Below are 13,524 nucleotides of genomic sequence, written 5' to 3'. Positions count from 1 at the left end.
TGTGGAAAGCTGGAGAATGTGCGAGGATTGCACCAGAGGGAGCCATTAAATCAAGGTCATGTGACACTCACCATCAGTCCAAAAAACTCTTGGCACTGTCATGCACTGAGATTCACTTGGGAGTCCAACCATATGATTCTGGATCTTTGAATACAAGCCCAGGAGGAACCATGGAGCACAACAGCTAAGGATATTAGCATTGCATCTGAAAACATAAAACATCACTTGAACATGCCATATGGAGAAAGTCTTCTCTCTCAAAACTGTCCCACAGAAGAGTTCATGAGTTTAGATCTCTTGAGTAAATGAAATCATTGGCAAATGCAAATCAAGCATTTTATACATACAGTCCCTCCGCTTTCTCGATGACACTTACAGCAAAACACGTTAAGGAGGGGGCTGCGGTTTCAGTCCCAGAATGAGGTTGTCCCACAGTCCCAGTCCCTGTGGTTGAGGGTTTGTCAGAGGGAGGCGTCAGTGTAATCTTTGTGGTCTGGAAGTCATTCTCTTTATGTCCAAATGTGCTTGTTTATTTTTATCTATTGTGAAATAAAGCTGCTTTATTGTGGTCGACTTAAGTTGCCATTTCGTCTCAGTAACTGGTTCAATGTCTCACTGCATGAACCTTGTCAATTCTCAACAACAAAGCTACAATGGCCTGTTATAAAACAGTCTGTATTTTTATTGTTTTGCCTGTTTAACCACATTGCTTATAAAGGGTTTTCATTTCAGGGTGACCATACAAAGCCTATTAAATAATTTCTTGTAATTTTGGAAACAATAGTCAAAATAGACATGATGTTTAGAAAAGCATCCTTTTACATTCTTTATGCAGAATGCTTTAGAACTGCAGTCACTGCCTCACCATCTTTGTTTTTGGAGAAAGCTGAACAAATCTGACTGCTGATTTACTAAAATGTCCATTATACAATGTGCAGTGCTTGAATGCAAAGTCACTTTGGATAAAAGTGTCTGCAAAATGCATAAATGTACAAATGGGGCTCATGCATGTTATCCAACAATACAATATACTCAGTTAATACAAGAAATTATATTAGCTATAAGTTTATGATATCTATAAAACCAAGTTAAATGTCAAAAAAAGGAGGGGGGGGGGGGGGGATGACTGCATATTGATCTCAGATGTGTGTATATATATATATATATTATTCCCTTTTCAAACGTCTCCAATACATTTTATAATTACCCAAAAATCAAACATAATACACCCCTTATGCATGTTATCACGTCTGTCAAAAACTTAGACGGGCTGTCAGTTTGAATATTAGAATTAAAAACATCGGCGTAACACACTTATTGGCATGAATCACTTCACTGAATAGCCTACTTGCCGGCTAAGAAATAAGTAATTGTAACCTTATAGATCCATCTGTTTTCAAATTCACATCATTCGAACATCACAACATTTCATGTCTGTCAAAAATAACGTGCACAATACACAGTAGTATTTACGTGAAGCAGATGTCCAACGAGTGCATGCATTTCCTGAAGAACCCACACTAGCGGCTGAGAGGATTCAACATGCTGTCTGTCAGAGACAATACCAAACGTAATACATAAAGCACGCGAGTATAGATTTATTCTTCACCAGCTGAAATTGAATCAGAATGATTAGGGAACTGAGTGAAATAATTCACACTACATGCTAAAGAGAACAAATGCCAATCCAGTTGAAAAACTTTGCCAGGTTAGTGAACATCATACAACGTGTTGGTTTTGACGGACATTTTTTATGCACAAACTACGCATTCTGATTCTGACATTCCTGGTTGAAATATTTTAAACATCTTAAAGATGAGTCCCTGTCGTCCAATTTGACTCTTGTATGCTGACGTGATATATATTATAAACTTGACAGGTGATTTGTTTTAAATAGTTCGTTCACTATCTTCTCGGTTAAAAGATTAAGGCAATCATCAAAGTTTGATCAAATGATGTTTAATTTTCCAATAAAAGATGATACATTTTTACATTATTTATTACATGACCGGGATGATCCCTTAAATTTTTTTACTCATATACAGTATATTGTTATTTATGTTATGTCATATATATATTAGGGCTGTCAAAAGATTAATCACGATTAATCGCATCCAAAATAAAAGTTTGTTTTTAATAATATATGTGTGTGTACTGTGTATAATTAAATTTGTATATATAAATACACACACATGCATGTATATATTTAAGAAAAATGTGTTATTTATATATAAAAAAAATTATATTTATATATAAAATAAACTATATAAATATATATATAGTATATGTATGCAAATATTTCTTAAATATATACATGCATGTGTGTGTATTTATATATACAAAATACTTATACACAGTACACACACATATATTATGTAAACACAAACTTTTATTTTGGATGCGATTAATCGCGATTAATCTTTTGACAGCCCTAATATATATATATATATATATATATATATATATGAGACCCAAATAATTTTACCCAATCTGCAGAAATAATTTGAAATCAAATAAAACATGAATATATCATATTTAGTTCGTTTTCATTATACACACATTATTGCATGACTCTGTAATACTCTATTCTGATTGGCCGATCAGCAGACAAATATTTTTGGTGAAAAGACTGCCAAATTATTTATCTGTTTGTTGTTCTTGTACATTGTGCTAGTTCAATATTTCTGGCATAACTTAGTTGTTTCTTTCTTCTAACATGTTCAATATTGAATCAAATCAATATTTCATGCCTATAGTTATTTTACAATTATAAATATTTTTTATTTTGATATATGCATTTGTATTCATTTGATTACTAGCCATACAATAACCAGGATCAGAATAACTGACATAAATATAATTACCTTCCACTCCATTCCAGACCAACCTGGAGGTAAGCAATTACATTGACAAACAAACCAACATGTGACGTAACATAAATATCACGCAGAATAGAGGCCTACATCACACTTGGCATGCCTACAGCGTTCATTTCATCTAATTACCATATATGTAAACAATGCCACACATGAGACTGCATGGAGACAGTGGAGGCGTTTATATAAATGAGTATATAAGCAGTCGCAGCCTCCTCAAAACGTCCTCCAAGCGCAATTAGAGAAAATGGCAACATGGCGTGGGACGAAGAGGAGGGTCTTGGCTTTTATGCTGAGTTGTTCATCTGCGGTTGCCTATGAGGAGCCCTCGGGGAGGTACAGGACTTGACTGGCAAGTATAGCTAACAGGGTCCAGATGTCACCCCTGCGTTTAAGAAGGGGGTCAGGGGCTGTTACTACAGCTGCGGGTTCCTCTCCACCAAGGCAGGCCAGTGGAAAATAATATTACAATCACTGTACGAGGTGAACACCCAATGAGGTGGACGCACCCAAAACCTTTCAAAAACCATATGGAGAGGTAAAGGAGGGGGTTTAAACACATGCAAGGTGTCACAGCCAAATGAGGGCAGAGCTGATGTAGCATTCATTTTATGTCCGCCACTCGCAATGTTGTTGTGGCATGTTAACAAAGTATGTAAAAGGGAAACAGCTGGGATTTATTGCCCTACGGAAGATGCTATGCAGTGCCATTTCAGATCAAAATCTGAGTACTTGAGCTCAATGTATAAGATTACTGAGAAACCAAAACAGCAGTGCAAAACAGTCAAAAACTGCTGATTAATCTATAGCAGAAATCCACCGCTAAGCTGGAGGGAGGTTGGAATCATGTCAAGACTAGGGGAAAATGCAAAATGAGGGCCGAGCTGTATGCATAACAGGAAACTTCAGATGATACATAACTCCTACGGACGGAAAGGATAGTCCACCCAAAAATCTTACGTCATTATAAACCTGCCAGCAAATATCTTCTTTATCTTGAATCACAGAATAAAGAAAGTCATAGATATTTGGAACGACATGACGGTAAGTAAAGCAATTTTCATTTTTGGTTTGACTATCCCTTCACCCACAAACTAAAAATTTTCCATTATTTACTCACACTCTTGTTTTTCCAAACCTTTACGAGTTTCTTTCTGTTGAACACAAAAGAAGATATTTTAAAGAATGTTGATAACCAGACAATTGATGGCACCCATTGACTTCCATAATATTTTTTTCCTGTTATGGAAGTCAATGGGTGCCGTCAACTGTCAGGTTACCAACATTCTTTAAAATATCTTCTTTAGTGCTCATACAGGTTTGGAACAACATGATGGTGAGTAAATGATGATAAAATGTTAATTTTGGAGTGAACTATCCCTTTAATATTCTTTGTGGATCAAGTAAATTGTCAATTTGTGCTGATTAAGAGACAAGTCAGTTTATAGCAAAATCAAGCTTTTGAAACTCCTTAAGCTAAGAAAACCCTTCATTAAAATTATAAATGAACAGTTAATAGGCAACAAACATAGTACACAAACTTTCACGCATGCTGTCATTAAAGCATGAGGACAAACCAAACACTAGGACATTATGTGCATTTTGCAATTCAACTTTTTTATATAAAATTTTTATGCTGATTATATAATCCGTAATGGAAAAAAAACTGTATTACACTGGAAAAAAACTTTCTTGCATTTAGTCTTTTGAACTGAATGGCTGGAAGATTAACATCTCTTGGCTTTCTTCATGCATGCACTTCACAAATTATTTCAAACGAAACAACTTTCCAAGGCTCGATTGACGAAAACAACACATGGATAAGTGTAAAATGTCTTAGCAGAGGCAGTGGGCTCTCGGGGATTTTATTCAAAAATGTTAAATATTCCGCCTGTCTTAATCCAATAAATCAATGATATTTTGCGGAAAGTTTTTCTTCTAAAAAGAATGAGAATATTCCCAATGTCCTTATCAAATGTACATTTATTTTCCCATTTGACATGTTTTGGTATTTGCTATTTGCCAAGCATAGTTTAATTACACACATGCCAAGAAAAAATGAGTTTGAGAACCTATTGCTGCAAACAAACTCTTTAAGCATTTCACAACAAAGCTCACTTAATACGTAATATACTGAATGCATATCTTTTGTATTTATATCTAAATGCTTCTCCTGCAAACAGAAATCTGGAATAACTTGGTCTTATTATAAAGTTTAAGGGTTAAATCAATTTGACTCAACAGCCATTGCCAGATGATTTTTTTTTTATGTTTGATGAAAATCGAACCCACCCTTGTTTACTGTTACTGACATACCAGAGTTGTTTCTTTTCTTTCTTTCTTTCTTTACAATAAAGCATCACACCATTCCCTCTGCCAAAAGCTCCAAACTGATGGCGTTTGTTTTGAGAGAAGCATTTCCTCCATATGGTTTTAATAAGGAGTCTCTGAGTGTGTCTGTATAATGAAATCCAAATAAATATGTTCATGTTTTATTTGGTTTGATTTCAAACCATTTCTGCAGCTTCAATTCAATTATTTGGATCATTTAACTTAAAAGTAACAAACAGAATAAGAAAGAAACGATATCTCTTGTATTAAATTGGTGGCGTGTGGTGGACTTCTGAAATGAGGTTGTGACTGATGTAAATTCCCATTCCAGTTTCATTTGATGTAAATGAAAGGCATTAAAAACATTACATAAAGGATTAATAAAATGTATGCTTACTTGCAACTATACTATTGTATTTATAACATAATTTACATTAACACTATTTATTAAAATCAAATCACACCAGTGTCATACATTTTATGCAAATTAGCATAAAATGAATACTCCCCACCCTCTCAAATTTGATCTGCAGTGTTATTTGATTTTTAAACCCACCATGTAGATGCTAAACAGGTCTGTCCAGAGGTTCTGGTTTTGTTCAGGTTGTCACAAAAGGACCTTTCACTGAGACTATTAATTGTCTGGGTTTATAGTCTGTTAAGGTTTATGTGTAATTTACTGTTCCCTGAGCACTGGCTAAAAACTAAAGTTATGCTGTACAGGATGTCTACAATGTCTGGCCATGTTGTTAGAACATACATCATGACCTTGGTGGCTTCATGAGGTGCGCCGTTTGCCCCTTTTGACGCATTTAAAAAGACCATTTGCAAAGTGAATATGAAACAGTAATGCAGCAGTACTGTGAGAACCTTTCCTGGAAAATTAGTTTTCGACAGCTGTGCAAGGAAATTACTCTAGATAATGTTCACCGTGTCCTCCATCACAAAGTCATACTGTACCAAACCAGCTCTCAGTCATGATTCATGTCGAACAGGCCATGTCCTACAACTGTGAAGCTCATCATTTGCTTCTTAACTTGACTTCCTCTCAACTCATGGTCTCATGCATGCTCTCACATTCTTAAAAGAGCAATGTCATGCTAGCTGTAGCTGAGGAAAGCATTGGAAGGATCGGTTCAAAAGTTTGGGCTGGGTAAGATTTTTTTTATGTTTTTGGAAGAAGTCTTTTATGTTCACCAAGGCTGTATTCATTTGTTAAAGAATAGTAAAAAGGGTTTAAAATTACTATTTTTTCAATTATTTTTTTATTTATACAAAATATAAATTCAGCAAAGCTGAATTTTCAGCATCATTACGCCAGTCTTCAGTGTCACATGATCCATTCCAATATGCTGATTTGCAGCTCAAGAAACATTTCTTATTATTATCAATATCAAAAACAGTAGTGCTGCTTAATATTTTAGTGGAAACCATGATACATTTTTTTTCAGGATTATTCTTTGATAAATAAAAAGCATTTATTTGAAATAGAAATCTTCTTATAATATAAAAGCCTTTACTGCCATGCACTTTTGATCAATTTAATGTGTCCTTGCTAAATAAATTAAAAAAGCATTAATTTCTTTAAAAAAAATAAAAAATTACTGGCTCTTAAACTTATTTTGCACAATAATTCCCTGTAAACTATTTAGATTTGCCATCACAACAGCAGCATTTAACTTGCGCCCTGAAGTAATGGTTTAAAATTAGCTCTGACTTCAACACACTCTGGCGGCTGTCTAGACGTTTGACATAATCTGTTTGTAGAGCTTTTATAATTTTTTGTTGCGTAGTGCAGTTGCTTGTTTAAATCATAAGCTAACCCTGTCCTAACGGCATACCATTAAAAATATCAAACACAAGTTCGGTCCCCAAATTAATTTCCATGCAATAATAATGTCACAAGTCATAACATTCAGGGGAGTTTTCCACAGGATCAGTTATTTAACCCCACAAACTTGTTTTTTTTAAAGCCTTTAGCACAAAATATTTAATAGTTCTTAATATTTCTTTTAATCTCCCTTCGACATTACCTTTGTTGCTACAGACAATTTATGAAACATCTAAGTGAGAAAATGCTTGCGTGAAATGAATTCAGCATGAAAGAAAATGAAATTGGCCTCAGCCCGTGGCTTAACATCTGGCGCAGTTTACTCTGGCAAGTCATGTGTTATTCAGGAGAGGGAAAACATGACACCCTCTAGCTTTCCATTTTTTTTCTATTTTAAACTTAAAGCACAAGAAATATGTATCTACTGTACATTGTTTTCATATATCGCTCTTTTTGACAGAAGAGGTAGACAGATTTTTCTCACGGCCCATGACTTCCTGAGTGAATTCTGTCATTGTGTCGATCCAGTTTTCTTTGCCGTAGAGCAGCAGAGGAGGTCAGGGTTTGACACTGGGACATCTGCAAACACATTAATGAAAGTTATTAAAGATACACTGGGCTAAAATTCATTTGGCTTGAAGTTTGAGGTCTGTTTCTGACAATAGAGAAGTTTCAAATAGCATTTGAGTGCGTTTTGATGATTAATATAAACTTTGAACATTATTACTTCGCCTGGGTTATTACGTTTGGCAGCTTTGATGGATGGTGTAAGGACACGTCTTGGAAAGTAAGAATATTGAGCTGTTAGCCATTGAATAATTATGTAACGTTTTGCTTTGTGAGAATCTCTGACCTGTTATTGAGATCATCATGTTTTCTTTGGCAAGAGGAAACTTCCTTGAAGTGTCGTGCACTATTATAGTGGATGGGGCCTAAACCTTCAGGCCAGCTGCAGAAAACTGCTGGGTTAAAAAATAACCCAACCTTAACCACACCGCTGGGTCACTATTGGACAGAACACGCGCTGGGTTGGTTTGACCCAAGTGCTGGGTTTTACCATTTAACCCATATTTCTGGGTCATTCATTTGACCCAACCAGTGGGTGAAATTAACCCTCTTGCTGGGTTAAATCTTACTCATGTGCTGGGTTATTTCTTGTCTCATTGCCTTAATAAAATTAGAAACAAATATTTTTTATATTATGAATTAAATAATTATTATCTCTGTAATACAATAAACCAGAGAGGCCACTGTATGATTTCAATCTCATTTTTTATTTTATTTTATTTTATACATTTCTTTAATACTTTTCTTTATCAAATACAAATGTTAATCAATGTCAAAGGTCTGACAAAAAGGCCCACCTCATTTCATCCCTGAGGCAAGGAATGTGCAGCAATTCACCAGTCATCTCATTTTGTAAATATTCAACCATGTTGGTCCTCACCTGTTGATTACACAAGTCAAGTCATCTTTATTTATATAGCGCTTTTTACAATACAGACTGTATCAAAGCAGCTTCACAGTGATACTGTAACATGAATATAATACAACAAAGTTTGTTTCTAGAAGAAAATTGCGTCATCGTCCACCTTAAGGCAAATCAATAATATTGTTGAATATTAAATGTCCCCAACTAAGCAAGCCAAAAGCCAAGGCAACAGTGGCAAAGAACCAAAACTCCATCAGTGACAGAACGGAGAAAGAAAAACCTTGGGAAGAAGGCTCAGTCGTTCAGTTCTCCTCTGGCCATCGAGCGAACAGTGTATGATTATGATCCAGGCAGCATTACAGATCAGAGGTCAGATAGAATAAGAAAATTCAGAATATTTATCCAGTTCTATCTGGTTGGAAGTTGGAGTCATCACACCGGTATGGAGACGAGTTTGTTGAGGATCAGTCGTGTCGATGAGGCCTTCACAGGGCGGATGAGGCTGGCACTTCAGGGATGCATCATGGATGGGTCCAGGCGCAGGTCCACCTTCTGATCTGGATACGGCCTGGATCCGGCTGACTTCAGTAAACTTTAGAATGAACAGAAAGACATACATTAGCATAGATGCCATTCTTCTTATTAAATAATGAGTACATCAGGTGTTATAGGAAAGTGTCCCCGGTTCCGGCTGACCTATGCAGCCTAATAATCATTTAACTGATTTGAATAATAGAAATGTATAATGTTCTATATGAATGCCAGGTAAAAGAGATGCGTTTTAGTTTAGATTTAAACTGACAGAGTGTGTCTGCTTCCCGGACAATCACTTAGAGAGTGTTGCAATAAAACTGCTTTTTTTTGTGGAAGTATCAATTTATTATTGAATATGCAATTATTATTGCAAACATTACCAAATGACCAAATGTGAAAACTGAATTATAGTAATAGTAATAAAAGAGTAATTTGGACAAATATTTTTTAACATTAAGGCATTAAAATAAAACATTATTTTATTAAAAGTAAAATATTACTGTAATGTTGATAGTGTCTTTAACATTAAAACTCACAAACCCACAAAGCTGCTCGTTAATCTCCTGACTGGCAGCGCTGATGATCGCCTCGTTTAGATGTTAACTTAACGTTACACACAATAAAATGAAAGATGACATGCATGGTGGTAGGGTAGGCTATCATGTAAGTTTACATTTTTTAAGTTTTAAATTCAAATTTCAAGCTCTTGAAAGCCTTTTTTTTTGGCAGAAACGATGGTTCGAGACATTACAGAAGACACACGCAGACTGTGCTGGAACTTACCTCAGTCACTTCTTCAGACGAGTATTTCTAAAACTACGCCAGCAGACTTTTCACTCACAAATCACTAGCTAGCCTAACGTACATTAAAGATTCATTTCCCGCTGATTTTACGTGCGAGCCCTGTGAGGGAAACTGCGCGTATGGATTTCATACAAAACACTTTTCTTACTTTTAAATACGCAACGTCCACAATGAATAGGCCTACGATAATTACATGATGAATTTAGAATTTACATTTTCAAAAGGCTGCTGATATAGCTGGTTTAATTTAAACTAAGGATATAACGATGCAGCCTTTTGTAAAAAAAAATAACCGGCTAGCTGTGGCTGATTAATGTTTCACAGAATAAATACGTTACCCCTCACACTTCCATATCAAAGACTGTAGCCTATGTTGAACAGTGAAATTAGCTTGCTGCTACCACCACAACTTATTAAAAATATAGGTAAACATTCATATTAACTTACCATAAAACACTGCCTGCTCCGAGTGGCGTGCTCCTCGAGTCAGAAGTGAAGAATCCAGAAAGTTCCGCAAGAATGAAAAAAGTAACCAGTTGCTGGGTCAAAATAACCCAACCAGCGGTTTATTTGTGAATGACCCCCTTACAACTCATTTGACCCAGCATGAGCAACCCAATAATGTGTTTACAGTACCCCAAACAACCCAACTTTTTGACCCAGCACAATCAACCCAACAATTTGTTTACAGAAACAACCCAGCATTTTTTTGAGTGTGGGCAACAGCACACAAGAGAGCTTAAGCTCATGAATGCGCAACACATTCTGCACGCTGTTTCCTAGTGTACTGGGTGGTTCACTTCATTAACTTCCATTCACAACCCAAGCTCATTAGAAAAACGTACCTGTGGCAACAGAACTGGACCCCTGACTGAGCCCCCAAATGTTTTCTCCCAAGGTTTTTTTTTTCTCCATTCTGTCACCTGATGGAGTTTTGGTTCCTTGCCACTGTTGCCTTTGGCTTGCTAAGTTGGGGACACTTAATATTCAACAATATTATTGATCTGCCTGCATTGACACCATTAGGCCTATATGAGAACTGAACTAAGCTATATATATATATATATATATATATAAAATGTAACTAAATTAACTTTTTACAAAACAAAAATTAACCATCACTGAACTTACGCTGGACTCTGACGCTATTTTATTCGAGATATGCTGGACTGCAGTAACAAACTATGTTGCATTAGTTTCCTGTTATCGCTGTAAAGATTCTTTGAAACAAATCTGTATTGTAAAAAGCGCTATATAAATAAAGGTGAATTGACTTGACATTTATGTGAAGTGATATTACGTTGCGTCGCGCATGTTTCGCGACTGTTTCAAAGTAAAATGTCCAGCGAGTGGCACTAAAAGCGTGTTCTGTTTTATCTGAAACAAACGTTGACTGTTGGACGTATCACAGGAGTTCTGAATTGATATATCCGGTGAGTGGCGTTAAGAGGTTAATGCCGTCGTGTTTTAAAAATAGCGTAGGCCTACACACCTACTAAACCTACCTGATAGTGCTAACTAAAGCAATTGTGACATAAAACCGCAATTGCTGAAGCAACCATGCCATTTTAGCTTGTTTCTACAAATCTTTGAGCTTTTTTTTTTTCGTGCCTCGTGATTCATGGGATTCATACGCCTCCAAGAGTGTGCGTGAGCTGAGCAAGTGAGCTACAGAGCAAGTTGTCAGAAAATGGAGTAGAAAGTAGCCTACATTTTTATATGTTTAATTTATAAGTGAACAGAACAGAACAGCTAGTAACTGCAACGACTAAATAACCACACAGAACACACTAACTGCATAGCAATGCCCAAGCAACCACTCCGATAACCCTAGCAACATAACAACAGCTTTGAAATCACATAGCAGCAATGGCCAAGCAACCGCTTTAAAACACCCAAGGGCATAGCAATAAGCCATAGTACATTTGGAACTGCATGACAATGTACTAAAACACTCAGAACAGATAAACTATTTGCCAAAATACCATATCATCATGGCACAGAGTTTGGCAAGCATCACTCACGTTTTATCATTATTTGTTATTTATAATTCATAATATATTCAATATTCAAATGCCCCAGAGCATGACATCGTATCCACTTCATAGCAGGGTCCATAGGGGTAGACATCTTGCTTGAATATTTATTTGGCTCCCTCTCCTTTCTACATGCCAAAATCACAAAATACACAGGCAACCAAAATCTAGTTCCACTGGAACTCATTAGAATATTTTCATCTTAGCTGTTGTTGCCATTGAGGTTTAACGATTCAGCTGGTTCCCACACAGTTACTATTATGTTGTCATTCCCACAAGGAATCAATTTCTTATGAAAAGTTGTTTGGTACCCTAGTTTTCTGGATCGAAATGTTTGATTATATCATAATCAGCAAGTTAGATGATGGCTGAAGATCAGAATTTGCACAGTACTGCACTTGAGAAAGAAATAATGGGATAGAGGAATAAACAGATTTCTTAAAGAAACAAAAGGGTCTGGGAATTACTAGGAATTAGGGATCTAACACCACATTCAAATGTCAATCATCTAATGCTAATGGTTTGTTTCCGTATTACAACTTAGCCATGGTACAATAAGAGAAAGTAAAACTAAACTATAAAAAAACAACTCATTGCAATAATGTACATCGAGAGATGAAACATAATGGTCATTCAGTGACATGCTAATCAGACTTTGCGTTCTGACATTAGTGATTTAGACAGTGGATTAGACAGTGGATTAGACAGACTTTTGATCATGTAGATCTTATTTTAGCTTTGCACTTGCTTTTCATTTGTCGAAATGAGCCATGTAATAATCCATCAAATGGAGCTGACCTTTTCACTGTAATGATGATTTATTGTCACATGTGGAAACTGTTTAAGCTTGCTAGTAGTCAAATATCACAGAGGCTTCTCATCACCATGTGCAACACCATGCAGCTGGCACAAGTTGTTTTAACATCAATATAAAACCCCTTAAATACTGCCGTTTGGTATATTGTTTGTGAAATAAAAACACTTTATTTTGATGCTTTACATTTACTTAAAGTGAAAACTTCCAGTTAGGTATTCCATGTTTCCAAAATGATTTATTTTGGTTGTATAAAACAAAGTTGCAGTTTAGTACTGATCACTTTTGGCCATTCAAATCCATAAACTGCACTTTTTGTCTTTGTTTTTTTAAATTATAGAGTTTTTGGGCCTTTTTAAAATGCAACATTGTGAAATGTTAAAAACATTGTGTAATTGCTGGGTTGATAGCGAATCATGAAAAGGCATTTCTCTTATTTGTTTCATGATTTTAGTTTAAAATGACAAAAGCAGTAATAAAAATGGTACATTACTTGCTTAGTGAAGTTGAAAATGCTAAACAAAAATGCCCCCTTCTTATTTACATACATATAAACCTTTATTGTTGTGCAAGAGGAATAAATTGTATGCCAACACATCATGGAGTCCTCCTCAGACACATTAACCAATGCTTAAAATTACTCCTGTTAAACTTATCCATATTTACAAATTGGAAAATCAAACCAATATGAACATTAAAACTTAAAGTTGCACTGTTCAATTCCAATGTCTGTAAAGGTTTTTGTAGGTTTATGCAATGCCAGCAACTGTAAAATGATGAGTTGACAACTTTTCGCACAGTGTTTCATCAAATTTGTACCAAGGCTACCTTTAATGAGTGAAAATATTTGGTTTACTTGAACTCAT

This window comes from Squalius cephalus (assembly GCF_949319135.1).
Source record: "Squalius cephalus genome assembly, chromosome: 12".
Classification (NCBI taxonomy): Eukaryota; Metazoa; Chordata; class Actinopteri; order Cypriniformes; family Leuciscidae; genus Squalius; species Squalius cephalus.
Note: the sequence above shows the minus strand (reverse complement) of the source record.